General features: G+C 40.5%; 1 protein-coding gene across 1 annotated transcript in view; it reads right to left on the minus strand.

The window, feature by feature from the left end:
• TEC (tec protein tyrosine kinase) overlaps positions 1 to 26,591 on the minus strand; it is a 121,880-nt gene extending 95,289 nt beyond the window's left edge. The window contains exon 1 of the mRNA XM_054687980.1: positions 26,525 to 26,591. The gene's annotated coding sequence lies outside the window, so the exon portion shown is untranslated. The remainder of the gene's footprint in view (positions 1 to 26,524) is intronic.
• Between the last annotated feature and the right edge of the window lie 1,102 nt (positions 26,592 to 27,693).

Below are 27,693 nucleotides of genomic sequence, written 5' to 3' on the forward strand. Positions count from 1 at the left end.
AGCCTCTGCAGCACAAGTTCGATCCCCGGCCGGGCAGGGAGATACCCACATGGAGCAGCAGACCTCTCCTGACTCACCCGCTACTCCCCTCAGCAGTGTTTTCAGTCAATCTGCCTGTTCTGCTCCCCACTCTGTCTCTGGTGAATCCACTCACCCTCCACACCTCTGGCCTGTACTCTAGTTCTTGTATTCATAAATAAATAAATCTTAAAAAAAAAACAAGAAGCATAAGAAGCAAAACTTTTTATCACTCAATCAGAATTCCAGAATATGTGACTTATCTAGGATCTGCTGAATTGTAGACGCCAATCACCCTAAAGTCTTCTCATCTATGCATAAATGGTAACACCTGCACTGCTGGGTGCAAATGATTCTTTACATTGATCAAAACATCAAGTCCAGCCTCCCTGGTGACTCAAGGGGTTAAGACACAGCACTATACGGCAATCTGCAGCCACTGCAGCACGAGTTCAATCCCCAACCAGGGAGCTGACCCACATGGCGCACCAGACCTCTCCTGACTCGCCTGCTACTCCCCTCAGCAGTATATTTCAGTAGATCTGCCTTTTCTGCTCCCTACTCTGTCTCAGGTGAATCCTCTCACACCCCCCACACACCGCTGGCCTGTAACCCCAGTTCTTGTATGCATAAATAAATAAATCTTTCGGGGGGGGGGGAAACAAACCGTCAAGTCATACTAGTATAAGAACCTAAACAGGAAGTGGCCCATTCCTTTATATTCCCGCCTTAGCTCTGCCCAGGACTTGCCCAACTTGCTATGCATATCAAAATCTAAGAAAATGAATTTACCAGCTGCACTGTCATTGTTAGCATCAACTATGGAAAGAGAATAATTCCAATGAGATCTCTCCTCTGCAATGGTAGCTCAGTGAACCGAATCTGTTCTATGTGGCAACAGAACTCATAAATTTCCCTACCCTAGCTAATGGCTAAAGCTTTTCTAATAGTGGATATTCCCTTTCATTCCAAAATTAGAAATAAAATATAAAATGCAATACCCACAAAGAAAGTAAAACACTGCCTAAAGTTTATTCTAAATTCTCAACTCCATCCTCTCTTCCCATCACAAACATCCCCCACTCTCTTCAATGCAATGGATTTTTCTCTACTGGATCATCTCCTTTGGAACAGAAGCATCACTTACATCCCCAAATATAAATATCCCCTTCACCCACATTTATCTCCTACCACACTGCTTCGAAGTCCTTTACAACAAAAATTCTTGAAAGCTGCAGTCCGAGTTGCTGGTCTGTACTTTTCAACCTTCTGGTTTTCCGCAAACTACTCCAGTTGAGCTTCTATCATTCCACTGCAACTCACTTGTCAAGGTCACCAAGCACTTTCTGCTGCCTAATCCAGCGGTCACTTCTTGGTTCTTATTAGACCTCCTAGCAGTGTTCAGCACAGCTGACCATTTTCTTCTTGAAATGCTTCATTTCTCTGGGTTCTCTGTGACACCAAGGTTTCCTGGATTTCTCTTTGATCTTAGAGGCTGCACCTTCACAGTCCTCCCTGGTGACTTCTTACTTTCTGCTTTAGTTCTTAACACTGACATGCACCAGAGTTGTATTTTGGGCTTGCTTTGCTTCTTCCATACATTCTCTGCATGAATAGCCCTGTTCACTTCCATCTATACATCAAAATCTGCATTTTCAGTCCTGCAGTCCCCAAATCTAAATCAGATTTAGATTTATATATCCAATTACCAACCTGATATCTTCATTTGAACATCTAACAGGCATTTCAACCACAACATGACTGAAACAGGAGTCTAGATATCCCCTAAAACTAGTTCTGTACCTAGTCTTTGTTATCTGAGGAAATGGTGTCACCATCTCCCCAGCTGCTCAGTCAAAAATCTATGAGTTATCTTTGATTCATTCCTCTCTCATACCTGAAATCTAATACACCATCATGTTCTTTGCACTACACTTCAAAATACCCTAAACCTGAATATTCAAGTCTCCACCTCGCTCCTCTCCTATTAATGTATGCAAGTAACTGTCCCACTAATAGCCCTGATTTTCCAAACCTACCTGTATCCTTTCTCATCTCTTTGTATCTCTGCCCTTTGCCAATGCTCTCCCACACTAACTGGGTATACATGTGTAACTTACTTTGACCAATAGGAAAACAGAAAATTAGCTTTAAAATATGCTTATATGGGGTTTTTTTTAAAGATTTATTTTTTATTTATACAAGAGTTGGGGTAGAGGCCAGAGATGCAGGAGGGTGAGAGGATTCACCAGAGACAGAGTGGGGAGCAGAACAGGCAGACAGACCGAAAGCACTGCTGAGGGGTGCAGTGGGCGCAACAGGAGAGGTCTGACACGCCATGTGGGAATCTCCCTGGGTGGCCGGGAATCAAACCCATGCTGCAGAGGCTGCAGACAGCTTCACAGAGCTGTGTTCAACCTGCTGCACCACCAGGGAGACCCTAAAATATGCTTATTTGTTTCTACTTCCTCTCTTGCTTCTTTGCAATCACGATGAGACTATCACTGGGACAGCCACTGAGACTATCACTGGGACAGTCCAGGTTAGCCTAGAAAAAGGATGTAACAAAAACACAAAGGAGGGTAGAGTTGTCCTAGCAGTTCTAGGCAGTTTTGTCACAAAGCATTTTTAGCTCATAACTAATTGGTCATAAGACAATTTTGCCATAAAAGAGAAAAAGAATTAACCAGCTGATATTTTGGTTTCATTTCTTCATTGACGAATTAATCAACCGCTTCTTTTTAAAGTATTGAAGCTAGCTGTCAGTTTGGTTTCATTTCTCCATTGACGAATAAGAAACCACTCTTTGTAAATGGATGTGTTATTATTTTCTAGTATAATAGTATGATCTCGCTTTACATGCTCTAATTTCATACTTCTAGTAAATCTGATCACAGAAAAACAGCATAAAATGTTATGAAACATGACTGTACAAAAGATGAGGCAGACAAGAGCCTAGGTACAATCCACAAAAGAAAATCAGTTCTTTGTGTAGTATGGCCAAGATTCTACACAAGGTTTTTAATGTACTTGAATACTTCACACAATATATTCATATTCAGGGGCCTCCCTGATTAAGACGCAAGAAGTTAAGACGCAACCTATGAAGCTGTCCGCAGTCTCTGCAGCACGAGTTCAATCCCCGGCCGGCCAGGGAGCAACCCACATGGTGCAGCAGACCTCTCCTGACTCACCCCCTGCTCCCCTCAGCAGTGTACTTCAGTCAATCTACTTGTTCTGTTCCCTGCTCTGTCTCTGGTGAATCTTCTCACCCTCCACACCTCTGGCCTGTACTCCAGCTCTTGTATGCATAAATAAATAAATCTTTAAATATATATATATATAATCATATTCAAATACCGTATACTTTGTGTTTTTAATTTTGTTATTAATTATTCATGTTTTCTCTTTATTGTATTTTAGTCAATTTTTTTTTAACAGAAACTCTAGAAATTCAAAGTTCCCTTCCCCTTAGCTTTTTATAGACATCAGTTTTCCTGCCGTACTTTATCCAAATGAAACTGTATGAGCCAACTGCGATCCAGTTTCACACAGATTCTCATGATTTCACTTGAAAAGACCAAGACCCCCAGGATGGCATCACATATAGTTGTCAGAGTGCACCTCCCAAACCCCACTGCTTATTTTTTGTTCAGCTTTTCCAAGTTGCCTTAAGTCAAGTTCTCCTCTAAACAATAAAGACAAGCTACCCATTGAACTTCTCCAATTCAAGTATTTGCCAGACTATGATTTTCTGGGAAGATTTCAGTTGAGATGGGAACAAAATTATAAAGCCTTTCCGGGCCTCCCCGGTGGCGCAGCGGTTGAGCGCTGGGTTGCGAAGCTGCCCGCGCCCGAAGAGCCGGTTCGATCCCCGGCTGCTCCCCGGCCACCGGAGGAGGGTCCCACATGGCGCGCAGACCTCTCCTGCCGCCCGCTGCTCCCCTCAGCAGTGTACTTCGGTCCTTCTGCCTGCTCTGCTCCCCGCTCTGGCTCTGGTGAATTCTCTCACCCTCCCGTGCTTCTGACTGTACCCAGTGCATGTATAAAACAAACAAACAAACAAACAAACAAATAAATAAAGCATAAAAAAAAAAAGAGAAAGTTATATATCAATATATAAAGCACAACCCATTTTAAAAAAAAAAAAAAAAATTATAAAGCCTTTCCAATCACCACCAACTGCTATTACACCAACTGTCCTTAGCTGCTATTATACGTAGTTTCCTCAGCTGGACCTTGAGGCTCAAGTTCATCTCCAGCTCAAAGAACCTGAGAAATGTGGAACTGGAAATGGTCAGGAGTCTCACCATTGGGTTTCACAGTCTTCATGCTCAAACATAATATAACCTTCTCCTTGCTGAGGACCAGCCCAGAAGAGGCCTAGGACTCCAGAGAATACATAATTCAATTATTCATATTTCATAAAGCCATTTTGAATGTTTTCTTTTTAAGTCTTTTCCACCACAAAAGAAAATCAGGGCCTCCCTGGTGGCACAAGGGGATAAGCGCAGCACTGTGAAGCAGTCTGCAGCCTCTGCAGCACAAGTTCGATCCCCAATCGGGGAGGTAACCCACATGGCGCAGCAGATCTCTCCTGACTCGCCCGCTGCTCCCCTCAGCAGTGTATTTCATCAGTCCGCCTGTTCTGCTCCCCACTCTGTCTGTGGTGAACCCTCTCACACACACACACCCTGAACCTCTGGCCTGTACCCCAGCTCTTATAGGCATAAATAAATAAATCTTTTTAAAAAATCAGTTCATGTTTCATTATACCTTTGAATGTACCTCTTTTAGATTTCATTCTTTTCTTTTTTATTACAAAATTTCCAATTAATTGTGTGTTGAAAAGACTGCAGTGAACTGCTTGTGGCAAACCTGTCTGACCTGGTTCCATCCATCTCAGTCCTAGACAGTCAATGGCAAGCTGGCTCTCCAAACACATCAGGGAGCGCAGGTGACACTGCAGAGCTGCTGATGTGATCCAACCACAGACACATGGGCTAACCCAGTCAAAATCAGATGAGCCTGGCCCACATCAGTTATTACCCAGGCAACACATCATCTCATGAACAAAAATAAATCCTTATTCCTGTGTGTCACTATTCTCACGGCATTACTGTGGTAATAACTGTACAGCCACCATCATCCCTTGTAAGGACCACTGCAATATCTTCCTAATAGGTCTTAATATTTCCTTCCCTGTCTTTTTATAATCCTTTGTCCATTCAAAAGTCAACACAAGCTTTTAAAACAAATCCACTCGTGTCCTCAGAGTGCTAAAACCCTTCAATGGCTTCCTTGTACTTAACCAATTACACAGACTCCTTAACCAATACACAACGTTTTCTCCAACAACACCTTGGACTACTCTCCCCTGGCCCACTAGGATCCAACCACACCAGACATTCCCGTCCTTCAAACACAGCAAACTCATGGCTGGCTCTTTGTACTTGATGGTCACCCTACCTGGGAGATCATTCAGTCAGCAATATCTTCTAACTAAAATATCTGCTGAAATATCACTTTCACCAGAAGACCTTCCTTTGCCTACCCAATCAAAGTAGACAGTCACTCTCAGATCTCTATTTTAATTTTTTGGGTGGTGCTTATCACTACATGATATTTTTCCTGATTTTTTTTAATTGTGTGTTCTCCCCACCTATGAGTTCCAAGTGAGCAGGAACCTACTCTGTCTATTCATTGCTGCATCTCTAGCATAATAGCTCCTCCTTTTTGATGAATACTACATGATTTATGGAATAAATGAAAGATCAGATCACCTGAGTCAGATTTCTGCAAGCAAAAGGAGAAGGCAAGCTGCAATGAGAAGGCAGAAAAGACTGATTCTGGGAAGGACTTCTAGAAACAGGTAGAACATTTTACCTGATATAGAACAAAGTTACAAGTTTGGACTCTGGAGACAACCTACAATGGAAACTTAGCTCTGCTCCTTCCCAGCTCTATCTGGACATGCAACTCACTCTCTGAGCTTGTTTTACTTACCTATAAAATGAGGCAATAACAACAACTTCATAAAGCTGTTATAAAAATTAAATATATATAAAGTGCCAAACATGGTATTTAGATCATAGTAAATAGTCAACGTTAGTGCCCTCAATGGTTGTGGTGGCGGTGTTACCTAGGTCAGTTCTGCTATTATTATTAACTAAATGGGCATAATCCAAGGTATTTCTCTCAACCTGTTGTGTTTACCTAATTCTTTTTTTCACAATTTTCAGGCATTTTACACTGTCCCTTCTAACCAAGAATGAAATGATCACAGGACAGAGAGCCAAAAGAGCTTGGTTCTGGCTCTGAATCCACCACTAACTAGTAGGGTGACCTTGGGCAAGTCACTAACTTCCCAGATTTGAGAGTTACCTTGTCATAAACTCTGTCATGCTCAAGGCAGAAGGTGCAGGAAACATTCTGTGCAGAGGTGGACGTATTGATGTACTATGGAGACATGGAAGCTCTGCTCCAGAGCACAAACAGGAATATCTCAAAACTTAAGTCTTCCCAAACTGCTTCTAGAACAGGAGGACCTGTCAGATTTTACTACACCATAATCTCATAAGAACAGATACATAGTGATTTTCTTCTCCACTGTAAGAACAGTGGCCAGCACAGTGCCCACACTACTACAGTACATACTTACTGATACTTGAGGAATGAACAAGTATATTTGGGAAAAGGTAGTTAAACAATGCCAAACTCGTTTCTTAAGTGCATTTCTCAGAGTCTTTAATATGTGAAGATGCTCTGTGAATCATATAGAATGCTGCATTTCCTATTCTTATTTGTCATAGAACTCATTCTATTTCCTTTGAACCTTATTAACATCTCCCAGAGTTGTAGCATTCTATAAAACAGTTTGCGAAACATCTTAAGCTTGTATAATTTAAGTCATTTTTACCACCATGACATAAACATGTTATCTTACTCTTTATGCACAAATAATTAAAAGGCCAACTAATTTGATTCATATCTAGGATACAACTGTTTTCTTCCAAGTGTTCTTCAGATCTCCCATCACGAGGCAAAGCCTCAGTCTCTCTCCTATGTCCCAAATAGCGCCTGTCTAGCTTGGTTCCTCTGTCCTGCTTTTCTCCCTCATCACCAGCCTACTCTGCAAATCCTTTGACCATTTCTTTCACTCACTCTTTCCTCTACACCCCAGGCTTATTACGATCTTCCTTAAATTGCTTTACAATCACCCCAAGAGAGTTTCAATCTTATAATTTATAGTATCATTCCACCTCTGAAAACTTTTCAAAGTACCCTTTTGAGAGGTATCAGCCTAGTGAGAATTAAAATCCTTTTCTTTTTTTTTTTTATATTTAAGTATTGTTCTTTTTAAAATTTATTTATTTACTTATATATATTTTATATCATTATTCATTTTTGTACAATGTTTGCTTTCTCCTCTCAGGTGTAGTCCCTGTAAAATTCCCACCACCAATTCTCCCATGTGCCATCATCATAGTCCCTTGGGCTCTTCCCTCCCCTGTTTTGATCCCTCTCCCTATCTCTCCCCTGCAGAGTGTCTCTGATTTATAATTGCCTGTTAATTTTGTTTTTTTTTTATTTATTAAAATTATGTTTTTCCTGACCCTTATTTGGTTACCCTATATTCCTCCTATAAGTGAAACCATCCCATATCTTTCTTTTTCCTTCTGGCTTATTTCACTGAGCATAACCCCTTCCAGCTCCATCCATGTTGCCATGAATGGCATGAGTTTATCTTTGTTGATTGCTGAGTAGTATTCTACTGTGTGTGTATGTATATGTATATGTGTGTGTGTGTGTATATGTACCACATCTTCTTGATCCAGTCATCTATTTTTGGGCATTTAGCTTATTTCCATAGCTTATCTATTGTAAATAGTGCTGCAATAAACATAGGGGTGCAGGTATAGTAAAATCCTTTTTAATGTCAATTCTCCTCAAAACTGAATAGAAAGTAATAAAACAGCCACTGAAACTTTTTTTTTTTAAGGACTTCTTTTCCTCTTTGTAATAAAGCATGATCCATATCCTGTATTCTCCCACCAGGATCCTCCTCAGAGTCACTCCTTAATCCTAAGTAAATAGAATCATGTCAAGTGCACTCTGATTACCCTCTTCCCTTCCTACCAGTAAGTAAATACAATGGATCTTTTCATATCTCCATGTCTCTGCTTGAGTTGTTCTCTCCACCTGAAAAAGCACCCATTTTTCAAGGTCCTGGTCACAGATAATCTCTTTTAGAGTCTTTTCTTATTTTTTACCTGCCACAATTAACCACTGCTCTTAACTACTGGCAATTGCAAGGCAACTGCACAACTAATTGCAGATATAGAAAATTAGCTACATATGTGAATGTAGAGATGGCAGAAGCAGGAGAGAAAACTGTGAGCCAGGTAAGTCTAGCAGGGAGAATAGTAAGTTGATGGCAAACGGAGACACCAGGAGGATATTGGCATGAATGACCTGAACTCTAAAGAAGAAAGAGTTTTTGTATGACCTGAAAGCAGCATTCTGCCAGGAGAATGCTACAGCAGAGAGAGCTTCAGAGAGGGGAGAGCTCTTATTCTGTGAGAAGGCTGGGTGTGGATAGTTGATTCACAATGGAACAATGCTCTTAGAGGGCCACCGGAAAGATATGGGAAGGAATCCAGTAGAAGGATGGAAATTCAGAATCATAGGGGAGTTGAGAGGACGTAAGAAGACAGCGGATCAGAAAGGGTGGTAGTCAAGGAAACCGAGGTTAAGAGACAAAGGTTTGGCTTAAACTGGCTGAGATCCCAGATGGTGTTAGAGGCCAGATGAGTTAAGCATTCAACAGTCTTTGATCCGCATTCAAAGAGAAGGTTGAGTAACTTTTCTAATGTCTATGAAGAACAGATTTCTCTAATGCTCCACTCAAAGCAGAATCTTCATCTCTGTGTGTGGGCTGTGCCATGAGGGTGAAAGGTAGGGGCAGTGGTGAGGACAGATTAGGTGTGGTACCTCCCATCACTGGGGTAGGGCTCCTAGAGAAGAATCCAGCTGAACATGGTACAGTCTACAGTGATCAAAGGCACAATGTAGGCAAAACTAGGCCCCAAGACATAATGGGCTCATGCAAAGGACAAAGAATAGCAATCGGGAAGCTAAGACAAAAATACTCATCTTCTGAAAAGTCTACATGTTGGGAAGCACTCTGTCCATTGCAAATCACTAGATTTAAGCAGACAAAAACAAAAAAATCTATTTGCCCACATAACCAACAAGTCCTGGGATGTTGCAGGGCACCTGAATCTTGGGTTTCAAATGAAGCTATCTGTACTCTCACCACCACTCAGTGCTACTTCTCACAGGATGACAATCTCCTTCATTGTCTCCTACTGCAAAAAGCTTCCCCCTCAAGACGTGGAGAAAGATGGCCACCGGTAGTCCCAGGTTATATCACTCCAGCAGCAAAAAAAAAAATGGCCTAGAGGAAAAGAAGCCTGGTTTCCTAACCTCCGGCAGAAAAGGAGGCTGAGTCAGCTTGGGTCACGTATCACCAATGAACCAATCACTTCTCAGATTGGCCAAAACTAAGTCACATGATCATCCCTAGGATAAGTGTCAATCCCACCCAAACCACATGAATTGGGGACATACGTTCTCCAAAGGAAGGAAGTCTAGGCAAACAAATAATAAGTCCACTACACTGTGGTCACTTGTCAATCAGGTCCCAGATACCAAAAGAGAAGCCCACTTCAGGTACTTAAAAGAGAGCAGGGCTTTGAAGTCAGACAGAACTGGTTTTAAATTTCAGCTTTGACACTCACTAGCTATGTGACCTCAGGTAAATTAATTAATTTCTCATTGCTTCATTTTCCTCCTTATAAAATGGAGATAATAGTACCTGCCTCCTGGAGATGTCTGGAAGCATTAAATGAAATAATGCACATAAATTGCTAAGCACAATGCTTGACACAAAGTGATCAATAAATAGCTATTATTAGTAATAGTAATAATTATGATTATTTAGAACAAGGGTGCCACATGAAGAGTAAGCTGTGACTCAGTGAGAGACACCCTGTGTCAGCACTAGGATAAATCAGGCCTGGGTCAAGTTTCCTTAAAGGCAACTCAGGACATCATGCAAGGGTCCAAGTGAACATGGAGATAACAGTTCAAATCAATAAACATGTGAAGCACCTAGTGTGCACCAGGCACTGGGGACACAATAATGAATGAGACACATATGGTTCCAAGGTAAATTTATCACAAAGAGTGTGAGGCTGCCGTGGATCTATGACATTATTTTGGGGGGAGGAGAGGCTGGTGTAGGCTGCTTCCTGACTTGCAGTTACAGACTGTGGGCACTGGGAGGTATGGAAAACAATGCAATGGGCCCACTGTTGGAATACCAGGAAGGAACAGATGAGCTACAATCCCCTCCCATAAAACGCTTTGCATGAATTAGGAAAGTGTCTCTTCATTTAAAAACTCTTTACTTTCATCTTCAAAAAAACTGCCAGAGTAGATAAACAAATCTACTAGATTTGCAATGTGAATGCCATGGCAAGTTTGGAGAACATAGCCTATACAAATTTTCATAGTAGCCCTGGGCAAAGGCAGGGATAATGAGATGGGGCTAAGAGGGGTTGGGGTGGGGATGGAGTATCTGGGAGTCCCCAGACCTTTGGAGATATAGAATACTTATAGAGCAATGGCATTCAATTTGGTAGCCACTCACCACAAATGTAGCCAGTACAAGTGAACAACTAATTTTTTTTTAATTTTTATTTTATATATTTTTTACATCATTTTTCATTTTTGTACAAGGTATGCATTTTCATCTTGGTTATCGTCCCCGTAAAATTCCCACCACCCTTGTTTTGATCCTACTCACTTCTCTCCCACTATAGTGTGTGTCTGGTTTATAGCTGCCTGTTGATTTTGAACAACTAAATTTTTAACTTAAAAATTTTTAATGTTTAAAAATTATATTAATTTTAATATAACTTTAAAACTGAAGCAGTTTACCTAATGATAGAGGAGTAGATTAAGAAGATGTGGTATATATACACACATTGGAATACTACTCAGCTATGAAAAAAAAGATGAACTCTTTCCATTGCAACAATATAAATAGAACTAATGGGGATTATGCTAAGCCAAATAAGTCAGAAGGAAAAAGACAAAAATCCAGATGATTTCACTCAAATATGGAATACAAAGAAACAAAACAAAGGAATTGATAAATCTAAACCGAAACAAATCCAAGAAATCTGACTGTAAAATTGAAGCTACACAGGGGGTAGGGAGTAGGGAATGGGGAAGAAAGGGTCAAGTGGACTATGGTGAAGGACAATGGAGGCTTCACTGGGGGGTGTGGTGTGGTAACATACATATGAAGAGGTGTATTTATACCTCTAAATTACACAGGGTCTTGTAAACCCATGTTACCTTAACAAAAACAATATAATCAAAATTTAAAAATAAAATAAAACTGAAGCAATATGAAATAGTTTCCATTAAATACAACTTTGTTTTGCAGGACTACATTTCACTTTATCCACTGCACTGCATAAGATATTGTAGGGATTGTGTGGTCTGGTCTGATATGGTATTATGTGGTATTGTATAGTATTGATTGTATGTATCAAGTTTCTGAGTTGTTTCTGATACCTCATTAAAGTTTCTAACATGATTATATGGTAGAATTATAATGTTTTTGATATAATAGGTTACACAAAATATATCAACACTATTAAAATTAATTTCACCTGCTTTGTTTTTGTTTTTGCTTTTTTTAATATGGCTACTAGAAAGTTTTATATTACATATCTAGGCTCACAAGTATATTTTTATTTGACAGTGATGCTATCAAGACATCTTGGAGCCTATAGGGTTAATGGACTTGGGACCTAAAGGTTAAGGGACTTGGAGTGATATCCAGAGGAACAGGGTGCTTTAGTTTTGCTTGAAGCAAACCTTTCCGCTTCCTTCTAGGTTGTCCAACTCTGTTTACTAATGGGGGGAAATAAAAAGGAAAAGAGAACACAGCTCAGTGAGGACAGCTCAGCAGAGCTATAAAAGCAAGTTCTGAAGTCAAATTGTATTGTACTAAACCTGGTTCCTCTCCTTACCAAACCTCCATGAATCTCTCTGAGTTTCAGGCTTTTATTCATCCGTAAAATGCTGAAAGCAATCCTGCATGCCTCACAGGACTGTTGAAAGGATTTAATAAAATGATCCAAGTCAAGAGCTTAGCATAGACCCAGGGATAGCATATGTGCTCAATAAACATTAGCTATCATTGGTAACTGGAGTATCACTTTGGAATAAAGAAGGTAGACATTAATGGTCTCCTTTGCTGTCACTCAGCTCAGCTTGCACATCATGACCTTATGTCTCCTTAGCATTTATCGCTCCAAACTGAAAAAATGTAAGTATTTTTCTCAAACTTCTGTGCCACTGAAAAATTTGTCGGCTTTTCAAAATGAAAACACTAACCTGAAAAAATACCTGCACCCCCATGTTCATTGCAGCATTTTATAATAGGCAAGATATGGAAACCACCCAATAGTCCATCAACATATAATAAGTAGTGTGAGTGTGTTGTGTATATACATACACAAAAGAATATTATTTGACCATAAAAAAAAATGAGGAAATCCTACCTTTACAACATGGATGGAACTGGAGGGAATTATGCTAACTGAAATAAGTCAAAGAGATAAAAACAAATATTGTATGACCTCACTTATATGTGGAATCTAATTTTACAAAAAACAACCAAATGCATACAAAAAGAGATAAAATTTGTAGTTACCAGAGGCAGGAAATAAGAAGAAAGAGAACTGGAGAAAGAGGTTTAAAGGTACAAACTTCCAGTTATAAGTAAGCCCTAGGGATGAAATGTACAATATTACTATCGTTAACACCACTGTGTGCTAGACATAAAAAGTGTTGGGAAAGGAGATCTTAAAAGTTCTCGTCACGAGGAAAAAGTTTTGCTTTTTCCTTTTACTGTATCTATGCATGAAAATGGATGCCAAATAAATTAGTGCAGTAATCATTTTATATAAAATAGAAGTGAAACCATCACATGCTGTACACCGTATACTATACAGTAATACATGTCAATTATAACTCAATAATACTAGAGGGCCTCTGTGGTGCAGCGGTTGAGCACTGGGCTGCATGCGAAGCTGCCCGCAGCCTCTGCAGCCCCGGTTCGATCCCCGGCCACCTGAGAGGGTCCTGCCACACCCGCTGCTCCCCTCAGCAGTGTAAACAAAAATAATAATGTCTGATAATGTAATAATACACTCCCCTCAGCAGTGTATTTCGTCAGTCTGCCTGTTCTGTTCCCCTCTCTGTCTCTGGTGAATCCTCTCACCCCCCACCACCTCTGGCCTGTACCCCAGTTCTTGTATGCATAAATAAATAAATCTTTAAAAAAAAAAAAGAATTCCAACGAATTTATCATTCAATTCTCTGACAAAGGAGTAACATCTGGCTCTGGTGAATCCTCTTACACTCCCGTGCTTCTGACTGTACCCAGTACTTGTATAAATAAATAAATCTTTAAAAAATAATAAAATAAAAAGGACCGCTTAATTTAAAATAATAATAATAATAATAGAACAAATTATTTTCTTTTGTCTAAGTCCATTATGTCTTTAGGTATTGATGAAAATTGCAGAAACTTAAATGCCAAAGCACTATGAAACAGGTAGGTTGGCATTTCTGAATTATCTGTAATAATAGCTAAGATTTAGTTAGCATTTTTTGTTCTAAATCACATATCTAGTGAATATCTTTAGTTAAGAGTTCACAATAACATCTGATCTCTTACTTGAGTAAAAAACTGGAAATTCTATCTGTATATTCATTTTACCTAAAATGCATTCTTTACCACTTCCCTCTCATTTAGCATAGACTTGAGAACAGCAGTTTGGCTTTTCAGTGTTTTAATAGGTTTGTGCTGATGAGCCTCCCTGGTGGCTCAAGCAGTTAAGCACCACACTATGAAGCAATCCGCAGCCTCTGCAGCACAAGTTCCATCCCCGGCCGGCCAGGAGTTACCCACATGGCGCAGCAGTTCTCTCCTGTCTTGCCCGCTGCTCCCCTCAGCAGTGTATTTCAGTAGATCCGCCTATTCTGTTCCCTACTCTGTCTCTGGTGGATCCTCTCACCCCCCGCATCTCTGGCCTGTACCCCAGCTCTTGTATACATAAATAAATAAATCTTAAAAAAAAAATAGGTTCATGTTGACTGTAAATTTGGACATTACATTATGGATACCATCGTCTACATTGCTGGTTTTAAAAAGTAAGTAACCTAGTTCAACTACATTTATATCTTCATAAATATTCATCTATGCCTAATCTTCATTCTGTCTTTCAGTTCCTTCCTTATTCCTGACTTTTAAAACATTTTTCCCAGCCTCCCACTGACTCAATTTATTTAGTAGCTTTTCAAAATAACTTCCATCATTATTTAATACTCTTTTAAGAATTCCAACGAGGGCCTCCCTGGTGGTGCAAGGGGTTAAGACACAGCACTATGAAGCTATCCACAGCCACTGCAGCACAAGTTTTATCCCCGGCCAGGGAGCTACCCACATGGTGCAGCAGACCTCTCTTGACTGGCCTGCTTCTCCCCTCAGCATTGTCCTTTGTCAATCTGCCTGTTCTGTTCCCCTCTCTGTCTCTGGTGAATCCTCTCACCCCCCACCACCTCCGGCCTGTACCCCAGTTCTTGTATGCATAAATAAATAAATCTTTTAAAAAAAAAGAATTCCAACAAATTTATCAAACATTCAGTTCTCTGACAAAGGAGTACCATGTTCTCCACTGTTTTATCTTTGTTTAGAAACTGTAAACTCCACTTTCTCTATATCTACACATTTGTGTAGAATTTATTTCATATTCTACTTAATCCACAAAATCCAAGAAAAACTCCATAGACACTACATTAAATTTACCCTCGATTCTATGAGCCTCACTTTCCTCATCTATAAAGTGGGCATAACACAGACGCTCTTTGCCAAACAGAACAAGCCATCTCGTTATCCAAGTATGTGTATAAAACACTCTGAGCAAAGCTCAAAGCCCTTTATAAGCATTAGGCTATGAATCTTTCTGAAGTGGACTATTAATGAGGTGTCATTATGCCTTGTTCAACAGATGGGAAACCCGAGGCATGGGATCATAATACCAGTTCACTGTTGACTTAGAAATCTAGTCCAGCTTTAAACACAGAACGTGTTATCTAGAGAGGTCAGAGGAAAATCTGAACAGGAATTTACCTACTGTAGGTCTTTATCAGAAACTATAGTAATGCAAAAAGTCTCCAGTGCTTCTGCCCTGCCCATCCTACTTCCTCATGCAGTCAAGGCGTGGGAAAATGGTGTGAAGACTGGAGTTCCCTTGGACAGGATCATGCCTTCCCCACTTACAGGAAGGTTTATAAAGCCTACATCAGGTACTGAGGTCAAATGCAATTTCATAGATTCCCTAACAATCTCTCCATCTTTTGTTACTGATTCCTGGAGACCTTTACTATCAGACATCCCACAAAATGAAATGAGATTATATACATTACCAACAAGAACACAGCCTCTGCAAATGGACCTGTCAGGTTACCATGCCTTTATTATCTGACCTCCAATTGGGTGCATCCTATGGCCTTAATAGCTCCTACTCTACCTTTTGTGTTCACTTACACCAAGTAGATACTGTTGATCTAAAAAGTTGAAAAAAAGGGTAATGGAAACTTCATAGAGCTAATGAACTTTTTCAACTTATTATTTTGTGTTCTTCCTACAATGATTAACAGAAGATAGAAATTATTCATTTCACATTTCAAAGTGATATTTTGGGGCCTCCCCGGTGGCACAAGGGTTAAGCACCGCACCGTGAAGCAATCCACAGCCTCTGCAGCACAAGCTCGATCCTCCGCCAGCCAGGGAGCAACCCACATGGCGCAGCAGACCTCTCCTGATTCGCCCGCTGCTCCCCTCAGCAGTGTATTTCAGTCAGTCTGCCTGTTCTGTTCCCCACTCTGTCTCTGGTGGATCCTCTCACCCCCCCGCATCTCTGGCCTATGCTCCAGCTCTTGTATGCATAAATAAATAAATAAATCTTAAAAAAAAAAAGGTGATGTTTTGAAAAAGTATTCCCCAAGGTAATAATCCCCAAAAGGAAAAGGGTACAGCAACACAACTTTTTAAAAAACAAAACTATCCCTAATGCCCAACAATTGGGGAGTGGTTTAAAATATCATTATGTATATCATCCAACTATTAAAAATGATAATTATTCTTGCCCAAAAAGCCAATATAAAATAATTTTAACAAAAGAACAGTATACCTTTGTGACCTCATGAAAAAATTGTATATTATACATCAAATTTTATATATACATATATATACACACACATATATGGATTACAGAATTTGGAATTACATATACAGTTGCAAATAATGCTCCTTAGGTTAATTATTTTCTAGAACCTGGAAAAACAATAAAAGTAACTCAGACTCTGAAAAAATAGAGCTTATGGCAGGTGGAAGGGGAGAAAGAAACAGCAGAGGGAATGAAATAGGGTGTTGGCAGTGGAGCTTTGGTGAAGGGTCATGACAGCACATGTGCATATATGGAGGTGTGAAGCTGAGCACCGAAATATTATATTTATGTAAAAAACTGGCAAATCCATAAAATCTGAGGAAAAATTATTATTTAGAGAGGCTAAAACTTTTTTAAAGTGAAATGAAGATTGAGATAACTAAGTGGGGCTTATCAAGATCTCCAGGAATGATTTGGGGGCCATTTTCAACTCCTTCGCTATAAACTTCAGCATTGTTTACATTTTTTAACAATGAATATAGAAAACACTACAAAATGATTTTTTTTTTAAGTAATGGCAGGAAATTGAACATTCTTAGCATCCAAAGATCCATCCTTTTGGTCTGAGAGAGGCAGAAGAATGCATCATCAGTTCTGAGCCTAACAAACATCTTCCAGCTATCTCCAGACCTATCAACAAGAATTCTTTAATGTAATGCTGTTTCAATATGTGAGAAATAAGTTAACAGTCCTTAAAAAAATTCATACCTAAATTTACATATCTGGTACCATTCATAATTCAGCTAAATTGCATTTCTTTTTCTCTGCATTGTTAAAGGATCAAACATTTTTATCACTTAAAGCAAGAAAAGAAAAAAGAAAACATTCTGCCTTCTATGAAACAAAAATAACCCCAATCATAAAACCAACTCTACTGCAAGCTTAAATTATATTTGCAGAAAAATAAACTTTGAAATCACTCCTTTGTAGGGAAAAAAGCCACAATTTTATTTTCAGGGCAATCATGGGGAGATCCAACAAGCTGTGGCTGAAACATAATAATTGGGGGATACTTGAGGACTGGAGAGTTCCTAAGAGCAAGTAACAGAAAAAAACATTTTTGGACCTCTATGCAGAATAAAGAAAGGAAGATACAAATTCTCCTATTTAATCAGGCCAGAATTTCACAAAAATGAAAGATAAAGGGAGTAGGATATTTGGCATGAAGTTTGCATTATTAGTATTCCCTACAGTACGTGACAATTTAAAGTCTGCCATATTAATACTAGTTAAGCTTTTGAAAAATCTTTTAACTTTAAAAAATAAATGGCAAGTAGTAAAAAGTATTTAAATCCAAACCAAGGTCTTCCTCCTTTAAAAACATAAAACTCAAAAAAATAAAATAAAAGCAGAAAATTCACCAGACCGGATACCTAATCAGTATATACTTCCCTCCCTCCTACAAGTACCTCTTCTTAACCATAAAAGTCAACACGATCACAGCACTATGCTAAGAAGAAATATATGGGTGGACATTCATGATAAAAGCCCTTGAAATTCTTGGGATACAAGGAACATACCTCAACATCATAAAGGCCATCTATGACAAGCCAACAGCCAGTATCATTCTCAATGGTGAAAAGCTGAAAGCAATTCCATTAAGATCTGGAACAAGACAAGGATGTCCACTCTCACCACTGCTTTTCAATATAATACTGGAAGTCCTAGCCAGAGCAATAAGACAAGAGAAAGACATCCAAGGAATCCAAATAGGAAAAGAAGAAGTCAAACTATCACTATTTGCAGATGATATGATAATATACATAGAGAACCCCAAAATCTCCACAGAAAAACTAATTCAACTCATCAATCAATTCAGTAAAGTGGCAGGATACAAAATCAACACGCAAAAGTCAGTTGCCTTCCTATACACAAACAATAAATCTGAAGAAGAAGAAATCAAAAAAACCACCCCTTTTATTATCGAAACAAAAAAAATCAAATATTTGGGAATAAATCTAACAAAAGAGGTAAAGGACCTATACAAAGAAAACTATAAAACACTGTTAAAAGAAATAGAAGAAGACACAAAGAAATGGAAAGATATCCCCTGCTCATGGATTGGAAGAATAAACATTATTAAAATGGCCATCCTACCAAAAGCAATATACAGATTCAATGCTATTCCAATCAAAATCTCAATGGCATTCTTCAAAGAAATAGAACAATTATTGATGAAATTCATATGGAATCACCAAAAACCCCAAATAGCCAAAGCTCTACTGAAAAAAAAAGAAGGAAATGGAGGCATCACACTCCCAGATTTCAAACTATACTACAAAGCCATAATCATCAAAACTGCATGGTATTGGAACAAGAACAGACATACAGACCAATGGAATCGAATAGAAAATCCAGAAATAAACCCACAGATTTATGGTCAACTAATCTTTGACAAAGGAGCGAAGACTATGCATTGGAGCAAAGAAAGTTTGTTCAATAAGTGGTGCTGGGAAAACTGGGTCGCTACATGCAAAAGAATGAAGCTTGACCACTACCTCACACCATACACAAAAATCAACTCAAAATGGATTAAAGAACTAGACATAAGACCTGAAACCATAAAATACATAGAAGGAAATATAGGCGAAACACTACGGGATTTGCACATCAAAGACATCTTTACAGACACATCACCCAAAGCAGTGATAGTGAAGAGAAAGATAAACAGCTGGGACTACATCAAATTAAAGAGCTTCTGCACAGCAAAAGAGACAATAACAAAAACAAAGAGAAACCCCACCAACTGGGAGAACATTTTTGCACCCAACACTAATGATAAAGGACTGATCACAAAAATCTGCAAAGAGCTGATGAGACTCAGCAACAACAAAGAAAATAATCCAGTCAAAAAATGGGCAGAAGAGCTAAAAAGAAACTTCTCTGAAGAGGAAATGCAAATGGCCAACAGACATATGAAAAAATGTTCAACATCACTTGTAATCAGGGAAATGCAAATCAAAACTACCATGAGATACCATCTCACACCAGTGAGAATGGCACATATTAAAAAAACTAGCAACAACAAATGTTGGCGAGGATGTGGAGAAAAAGGAACTCTTGTGCACTGTTGGTGGGAGTGCAAACTGGTCCAACCACTATGGAGAGCTGTGTGGAGATTTCTGGACCTACTAAACATAGAGCTTCCATATGATCCAGCAATTCCACTCCTAGGTATTTACCCAAAGGACACAGAAACATCAATTCCAAAGAGCACCTGCACTCCTATGTTTATAGCAGCACTGTTTACAATAGCTAAGCTTTGGAAACAACCCAAATGCCCAAAAATAGATGACTGGATCAAGAAGATGTGGTACATATATACCATGGAATATTACTCAGCATTCAAAAAGATAAACACATGCAATTTGCAGCAACATGGATGGCACTGGAAGGGATCATGCTCAGCGAAATAAGCCAAAAAGAAAAAGAAAAATACCGGATGGTCTCACTCATAGCAGGAATCTAGAAAACTTAAATAAGGGACCAGGAAAATGAATATAAGAAAGTGAAAATCAAAATCAACAAAAAACTATGAACCAGAGACACTTTTTGGGGGTGGGGGGCGGGAGGGGAAGGATTGGGGTCAGAATGGGGCGTTTGCAATTGTATGGGGGAATATAAAAATAAAATTTAATATTTAAAAAAAAAAAAATAAAAAAAAAATAAAAGTAAAAAAAAAAAAAAAAAAAGAAATATATGGGTGGAAAATAATAGCAATGAAGATAATAATAATAAATGCTATCCTTTAAAAAAGGTTTTCATTGAGGAATATTTCTAAATAACATGAGAAACAGTACACTTGGAAAAACTTAAATTGAACACTTTATGCTTAGTCTATCTATATAGCCAAAGTGAAATGAAAGTCTAAATGATGAATTTAGGCTAGTGACTAAAACTTGGATAATTATGACCAAATATTTGGATTTTTTCTTTATTGCAATATGTCCACAGTTATCTGGAAAATTCATTGGTACACTGAACAAGTATATATCAAGCATTGTGCTTTTCCCTGAGTTTGTAATCCAGTTGGAAAGACAAAACAAAACTTATATGAAGCCCTTAGCACAATATAGAAAAACTATACCACATAGAAAGAGAGGTTGCTTTGGCTTCAAAGTCTCTACTTAGAAAATATAAGGAAGCCAGGGGCAGCAGAGGGAAGAATGAGGACTCCAAGTATTGCCACTGGCCAAGCTTTCATTCCCACCTAGTAGGTTCAATGTTTTCTATCTACTTTATTCTTCACTCATGTTCCTGAGAGCAAATCACTACTGCACCTGTTATAGGGCAGCCCCCATACAAAACGGGGTGCCTGACTGTGGGTCCTCACCCGCGTGCTTAAAAGGACTTATCAATGCTCTACTGCAGGCACACGCGAAAGGTTAATAAAAGGTTTATTTACAAGGGAAGGGGAAATGAGGAAATGTACAACTCAGGGAGAAAAGAGGGAGACAAAGTTTTAAATGTGTCCTACCTGATCCACTGATCAGGAATCCCAAATGGCACTCTAAGAGCTGGCCGCGAGCCAGGTGCAGTGAGGCCAGGAGGCAAGTGAGAGAGCGAGCTCCCCCCAACACCCACGTGTTTGGTTTTATACCAACCCTGGCTGCTTAACTCCACCCTCAGGTCCCTGCCACCTTCCCTTTGGTGGTGATAGGATTTGTCTTTCCCAATGTCCTGATGGCTTTGGTCTGGAGTTGGTGGAGTCCACAAAGCCTGTATGGGATTAGCTCAGAACATCCTTTCCCCCTAACACACCCACTCCATTGTAGCAATTACCAGCACTGGTGTTTTCCCTATTCCCAATGTATGGCCACCATCATGGAAGTAAAGGGCTTTGCTTTTTCTATGCAGATAAGATGGTGTGGAAACAATGCCCTTCCTACTTCAGTGGAAGTTGACTATTGTCATTCCTCTGTGTGTAAGTGTAAAGCTATGTTGATGTTGTAAAGCCACTGGGACAACTCTGGAAGGTCACATGGCATGAAGGGAGCCTGAAGAATGACTCAACTGGTAAAATGGGGTTGGGAAAGTTGTGATCAGCCAAGAGGAGCAGGGTAGGTCAGTCACCTCTGTTCAGCCTAGTCAGAAACAGGAACCTGGTACACATTCCAAGAAGGCACAAGCTTGGAAATGGGAAGAGAGGATGCTGCCGCTGGTAAGGCATCTGTGTGATAAACTGGCCTCCGGAAGGAAATAATGACTTCTACTGAGCCACATAGCTTCCAATGACACTAGCCCCATCTTTCAAGTTGAAATATTATATTTGCAGAAGCTGAACTTCACTGAAAGTTAAGATATTTAGAGAACAACATGACAGAGCAAGACCTCACTAGGAGAGAATATATCCAAATTGGTTAAAAAATATTGACTGTGGGTAAAGTTGGGTAAACGGCAGCACACTCCATGGCTGAACTATGCTAGTCTCTGTTTTTATCTTTATCTTTATCTGGAAAGAGGATGGTTAAGAAATCTATATTTCAGAGCCTCCCTGGTGGTGCAAGGTGTTGTTGAGACACAACCTATGAAGCTGTCCACAGCCACTGCAGCACGAGTTCAATCCCTGGCCAGGGAGCTACCCACATGGCACAGCAGACCTCTCCTGTCTCTCCTGTTGTTCCCTTCAGCAGTGTATTTCAATCAATCTGCCTGTTCTGTTCCCCACTCTGTCTCTGGTGATCCTCTCAACACCCCCCTCAGGCCTGTACCCCAGCTCTTGTATGCATAAATAAGTAAATCTAAAAAAAAAAAAAAAAGCAGTTTATCTTCCAGATCTCTAGAGCTACTCTGAGCAGTTAGGTGATCACCCCAGCAAACAAACAAAAAAACAAAAAAACTGGCATTTTTTACCTCCCCCACTCCCACCCCAAGAGGGTAAAAGACAACTTTCTTAAATTCAAGTACACCAGATAGAGCTCAAGGGTTTCAATGAAAACACCATGGAGAGGTCATATACACATCTGCATACAGGATGCTGAGACTTTCAGCTTTTTTCTCCCCTTATTCCAAGATCACTGGTGACCCAGCTCTCCCCAACCTCTAAGAAAAAGACCCACCTGTTCTGAGGACTCTCACTAGGCCCATGAGGAACTGATTTCAGAAGTTCCCCAAATAAAAGACCCAGTTAGATCACCCTACAGTGAAGTTCCCTGTCAACAAGTTGACACACATTTCTAGTTTTTGAATCCCCCACTCAAATGTGAGCAGACAACCCAGGGTAAAATAAATATAAGGAAAGTCTCTAACATGAGTAGAAATCTAAACAAATAAACAGAGAGAAGCAATTTGGGGAACCTGAGTCTATGAGGAAGAAAAAAATAAAAACTTCCCCCAAAACCATTACAGTCTTCAAGGAAATAAGACACTGAAATCATAAAACCAAAAAAAAGAAATAAACAGATACACATAGCATGCACACACACATATATATTATACATATCTATTCAGAAAACAAAGAAAAAGAACTTTTAATTTAAAATGTTAAAAGCATGATTATAGTGGAAGGAGTGAAATGATAAAATTGATACAATCTCCCCCCAAAGTAGAACCAAAAAAATAAGTAGATATCAGGAAAGATAAGGAAATTATAGGCCCAGTCCAAAATATCCATTTATCTGAGTGGAGTTTCTGCAACAGACATCACAGAAAATAACCAATGAGTAATTCAATAAAGTTCCCAAATTGAAGAATCTTAAGTTCCAGATGCAAAGAACCCAACACAGTGGATGAAAATAGACACATATCAAGGACACAACATCATGAAATTTCAAGATTATGGAAGCTAAGAGAGAGTTCTATAAACTTCCAGAAAGGAAACAGCAGTTTTGTGATCTGTATCCATGTTACAGGCACAAATTAAGGAATCAAAACAGTTCTGAATTTCACACCACCACCACCACAAGCTAGAATGCAATGGAGCAATGCCTTCAAATTCCCAGAATTCTACACTCAGCCAAACTATCAACAGTGAGTGGAAAATGGGAATTTTCAGCCACTCACTATCTAAAAAAAAAAAAAAAAAAAAATAGATACCCAAACACATTTTTTGCAAGGGAGCTCCTTAAAGACGTGCTGTACCAATACAGGGGAGTCTAGCAAAACAAAGGAAGGCATGGGATATAGGTAACAAGAGATTCTGCACAAGAGAGAAAAAATGGGAACACCCAGGAAGATAATAAATAAGGTCTTTAGGGTGATAGTTATTGGCCATGTGTAGAGGGCAACTACTCCAACTTAGAGCAAGCCAGGAGGTTCAGGGATGGCTTCATTGGAAAAATGAAACTGACGGAATACCTGAGGCATTTGAAGGAATATTTACAAAACTGGCCAAGAGTTTTAAGTCAAAGTTCTCATGAGCACCTAAAAAAAAAAAACCTAAGCAAATGAAAAACCAAAACAATTATTAACTCTAAGGAAAACAAAAAGTTGTGCTTGATTTAACTACAAATATTGATCTAGCCAAAATTACTGTTAACTATTACATGAATGAGAAAATAGGGAAGATGTGGTTGTGTTGGGGGATAGAGGAAAGGTCAAGGGATAGAGCCAAGTCATCACCTTCCATTGGGAAGTTAACACATAATGCTTACAATTGAAAAACTCAAATAAAATATCAACCATAAGGAATAAATACCACAATACCCAGCTCAAAGAATTACATGTTGTTTCATGAGAGGTGGAAGTGTAACTTGAATAAAAACAAAACAAAAACCCATACTGGCTTTTATGTCTATACAATTTTTCATTTATTTGCTTTTTCTATTTCCCTAATAACAATCTGCTTTGAAAAATTCCATCTTTGTTTCCCCAAAACAAAAGAAGATGTAATTTTCTACACCTAGACCATGCTAGCTCTGTAGTCACCTGAGCTCCAAATAGTCAAACATGCCCCAGAAATTTAATATCTATGATCCATCCAAGGAAGAACTGGTTGGGCTAGAACAGGGACAAAAAGGCAAGCCCAAGTGCAGTTTGGAGGTGGAAGTAACTACTAAGTCCCTCTCCTCCGGGGTTCTTTTCAACAAAGTTACTGTCCTGACATAATCACATAGTGCAGGACAATTTTACAATTACCAGTGACCATGGGCCAATTTCACTCCTTTCTAATACACTCAAATACCCAATTTATGATCCCAATCAAAGTAAGGCAGTTGATCTGGGTTCTACCTCAGTTTTCTCCACATTGTCTACATATTCAGGATAAAAGGAGAGCATATTAAGAGCTCTGAAACAAGTGACACCTTCATCAACAGATACTTAGTAAGCAACCAGCACCCAGCTGAGGATCACACTCCCTGTCAACTCTCTGAACCCCTCTTTCTGTCCTAAATAATAAGGAGATGCTCCCTAGAGGTAGGAATCCAGGGAGGGGTGGAGCAGGGTGGAAGCCCAGGAGAAGGAAGAGGAGGTACCAACCAGACCAACTTGAAGGAACCTGTAGGCAGAAGTGTGCTTGGAGGCCTGAGGCCTAGGCTCCCAGCACTCAGAATACCCAGAGGAAGGTAGGGAAACCAGTAATTCTTTCCAAAGCAAAACTGTGGACTAGATACTGCTTACAACTTCTGCAGCCACCCTATCACCTATCAAGGGTCAACTTCAGGGAGCAAAGGTCATCAATCTTTGAGCTTTAACCTGAACTGATAAAACATAGCCCCTGTCCTTGAGGAACTAGGTGCTGAGAAAACATGACTATGTTGCTAGAGAATCAGTAGTTATATAGTCTGAGATGCTAGAACATATATTAATAGCCTACATTCTTTTCTATTAAGGAAGATGTGAAAATTCTTGTTCAATATCTATATGGAACAAAGGTATTGTCACCTGGAGCACAGCCCTGATTTGCATGTTTACAACACTTGCCCTATACAGTTCCACAAACCAAAACGTGCACACCCTTGTGGGATGAATCAAGATCATTAACATAAACACACTGCAGCAAGCATCATGAGCTGGCAAGAGTAGTAATATATCGATGAGATTAATTTGGAGTATGGGGGAAATGTAGGTCTTCCCTAAACACTGAAAATGTAACCAAATTAAAAAATACTTTCAAGTACATAGGGAGAAAATTACACTTACTTTTCCTTTCTCTATATAAATCATGGCATTCCATACTACATTTGATTTTTGCTGACTAAGGGAATACCACTGTCACAAGCTAACCTGTTAAATCTACATTTTAGGGGGCAACTCCTTGGTTTGTTGAGACGTTTTTGGTTTTGTTTTACCTCTTGGGCTGTTTAGGGGAGAATCATCATCTAGAAGAGTAAATTCTCAGAATTACCTACCAGGAAAATGAGCACTCACTGGAAAAATACAGAGTATAAGCTCAAAACACTTAACTACTTTGGATAATCTTCAAACCCACTTAGCCACCAGATTGTTGTTCCAAGTTAAATTAAGATCAACCCTTCTAATCAAATATTCCTGTTTCCAAAGAATGGCAATACATGAGACTGTGTCCAGACCTGGTGCACAGCAACGTGTTATTCTTTCTTTGGGAAAAATAAATAAATAAAAAGGAAATTTAGGATCCGAGAGAAAATGCGCACTCCTGGCTTAAGGCCCTAGTTTTTCCAAAATGTCATGCACCTAGGGGGTTTGTCGAAATCCTAGATTCAAAATCCAAACATAATTTCCCAGGAGGAAAAAAGTGAGGTTGGTGGAGGGAGGCACTCGGACACGTGCAACTGCGGAAGGTCTGGGCAGATTCTGCCAGCTTCCACGCAAGCCTGCGCTGCCGCCCGAGCAGAAGGGAGGAATCCACCCAGCCGCGCAGCTGGGAAGTGAACTCAGCCCCCGACAAGCCGCGGAGCGGCCTCGGCTTTGGGACCAAAACAGAAAGGGGCGACTGCTCCCGGGGCGCAGTCAGAGCCGGGCCGAAGGACCCGGCTACCCGCAGGAGCGCACCTGTACCTCTTCCCGGACCAAGGTGGATGCGTCCCTCACCCGTGGCGCGACAGAGCTCGCCAGGACACGGATCCGAAAAGCCTCTCGTCCCATAAGGGTCGCCCTTCGAGCCAGTGGAAGCACCTCTTGCGGCGAGCATCTCGTTCCCGACCCTCCCCGGCCCGGAGTCCCCGAGTCCCGCGGCGGACCCTGCCGGCCCGCGGGGACCTTACCTGGCTGGAGCGCGCCCGATGCGCGGAGCCCGGGAGAATGCGAGGTCCAGCCAGCGCCAAGGAGTCGGAGTCAGAGTCCGAGTCCCGGCGCTCGTGGCCCCGCCCCCCGCCTCCTCGCCCCGCCCCGTCCCGTCCGCCTGTCGCCCTTCCCTGTGGCTCCGCCCCTCGATCGCCCCGCCCCCGGCCCCGCCCCTCCGGGACAGGTTCCCACGGCCCTGGGGCTCTGTCCCGCAGGTGCGCCAGGCACCTGTGCGTGTCCCGGCACCGCCGGCCAGCAGGAGGCTCGCGGATCGGCTGGAGGGTCCCTTGCGATTCCGGACGCGGCGCGGGGCTCGGTGGACCCCAGTAGAAGCGCCCCGCGAGGGATCGGACACCCCGGGCCGGGAGAACCCGAACAGTGCCGCCTGGGGGTGACCGGGGCTCTGTCGGAGTCAGAAACGTAACTCCCCTTCCGCTGAGCCGCGGCGGGCCAGGCGGCGACGCGGTGCCAGCGAGTGTTACCAAAAAAGAATGTCTTTTTGCAGTCAAAGCTGAGGCAACGGAGCGGATCTGCTGCTCTTAGAGGGTCACGTGTGTTCACTCTTCACGTATTAACATTTCCTTCGCTCACTGGAGTAGAAAACAGCACTTAAATTAAGTGTCAGGAATTAATTTAGGTACTTTACATGTGTTAGTATAGAGAAGTTAAATAACCAATCTAGGAAATGTAAAGTAATTAATAAGTTACTAATATCTTATTTAAATTAAATAAATTACTAATAAGTAATAAATTAATTTGAAGTAACTAATAAAGAGCTGGGATTCAAATCCAAAGTCTCTGTGCGCTTACCCCCCTGCGAGTGGACTCACCAAAATTTGAGTGTCCACCATAGACCATGAAGGCTTCAGACTCTGGTGAGGGCTCTGCCCTCAGAAGCTTGCTTTCTCGTGTGGGTAGAGAGACAAGAAATTATCCATAAACAAGTAAAAATGAAACTCTGCACATGTAGGAAGTGCCTTGATTATAATAAAGGAGGGGGCTGGAATGGAGCATAAGGGGGAGAGCTACTTTAGAACTGGTGCTTGCAAAGGTTCCCTGGGGAGGTGACAGTGGAGCTGAGAACTGGACACCGGACAAGCAGGCAGCCTGAAGTTGAAAGTAAGGGAGTGGCACCTGCATTAATACTTAA

Source organism: Talpa occidentalis, unplaced genomic scaffold (genome assembly GCF_014898055.3).
Source record: "Talpa occidentalis isolate TD23 unplaced genomic scaffold, MPIMG_talOcc4v2.1 talOcc4.6, whole genome shotgun sequence".
Taxonomy (NCBI): domain Eukaryota; kingdom Metazoa; phylum Chordata; class Mammalia; order Eulipotyphla; family Talpidae; genus Talpa; species Talpa occidentalis.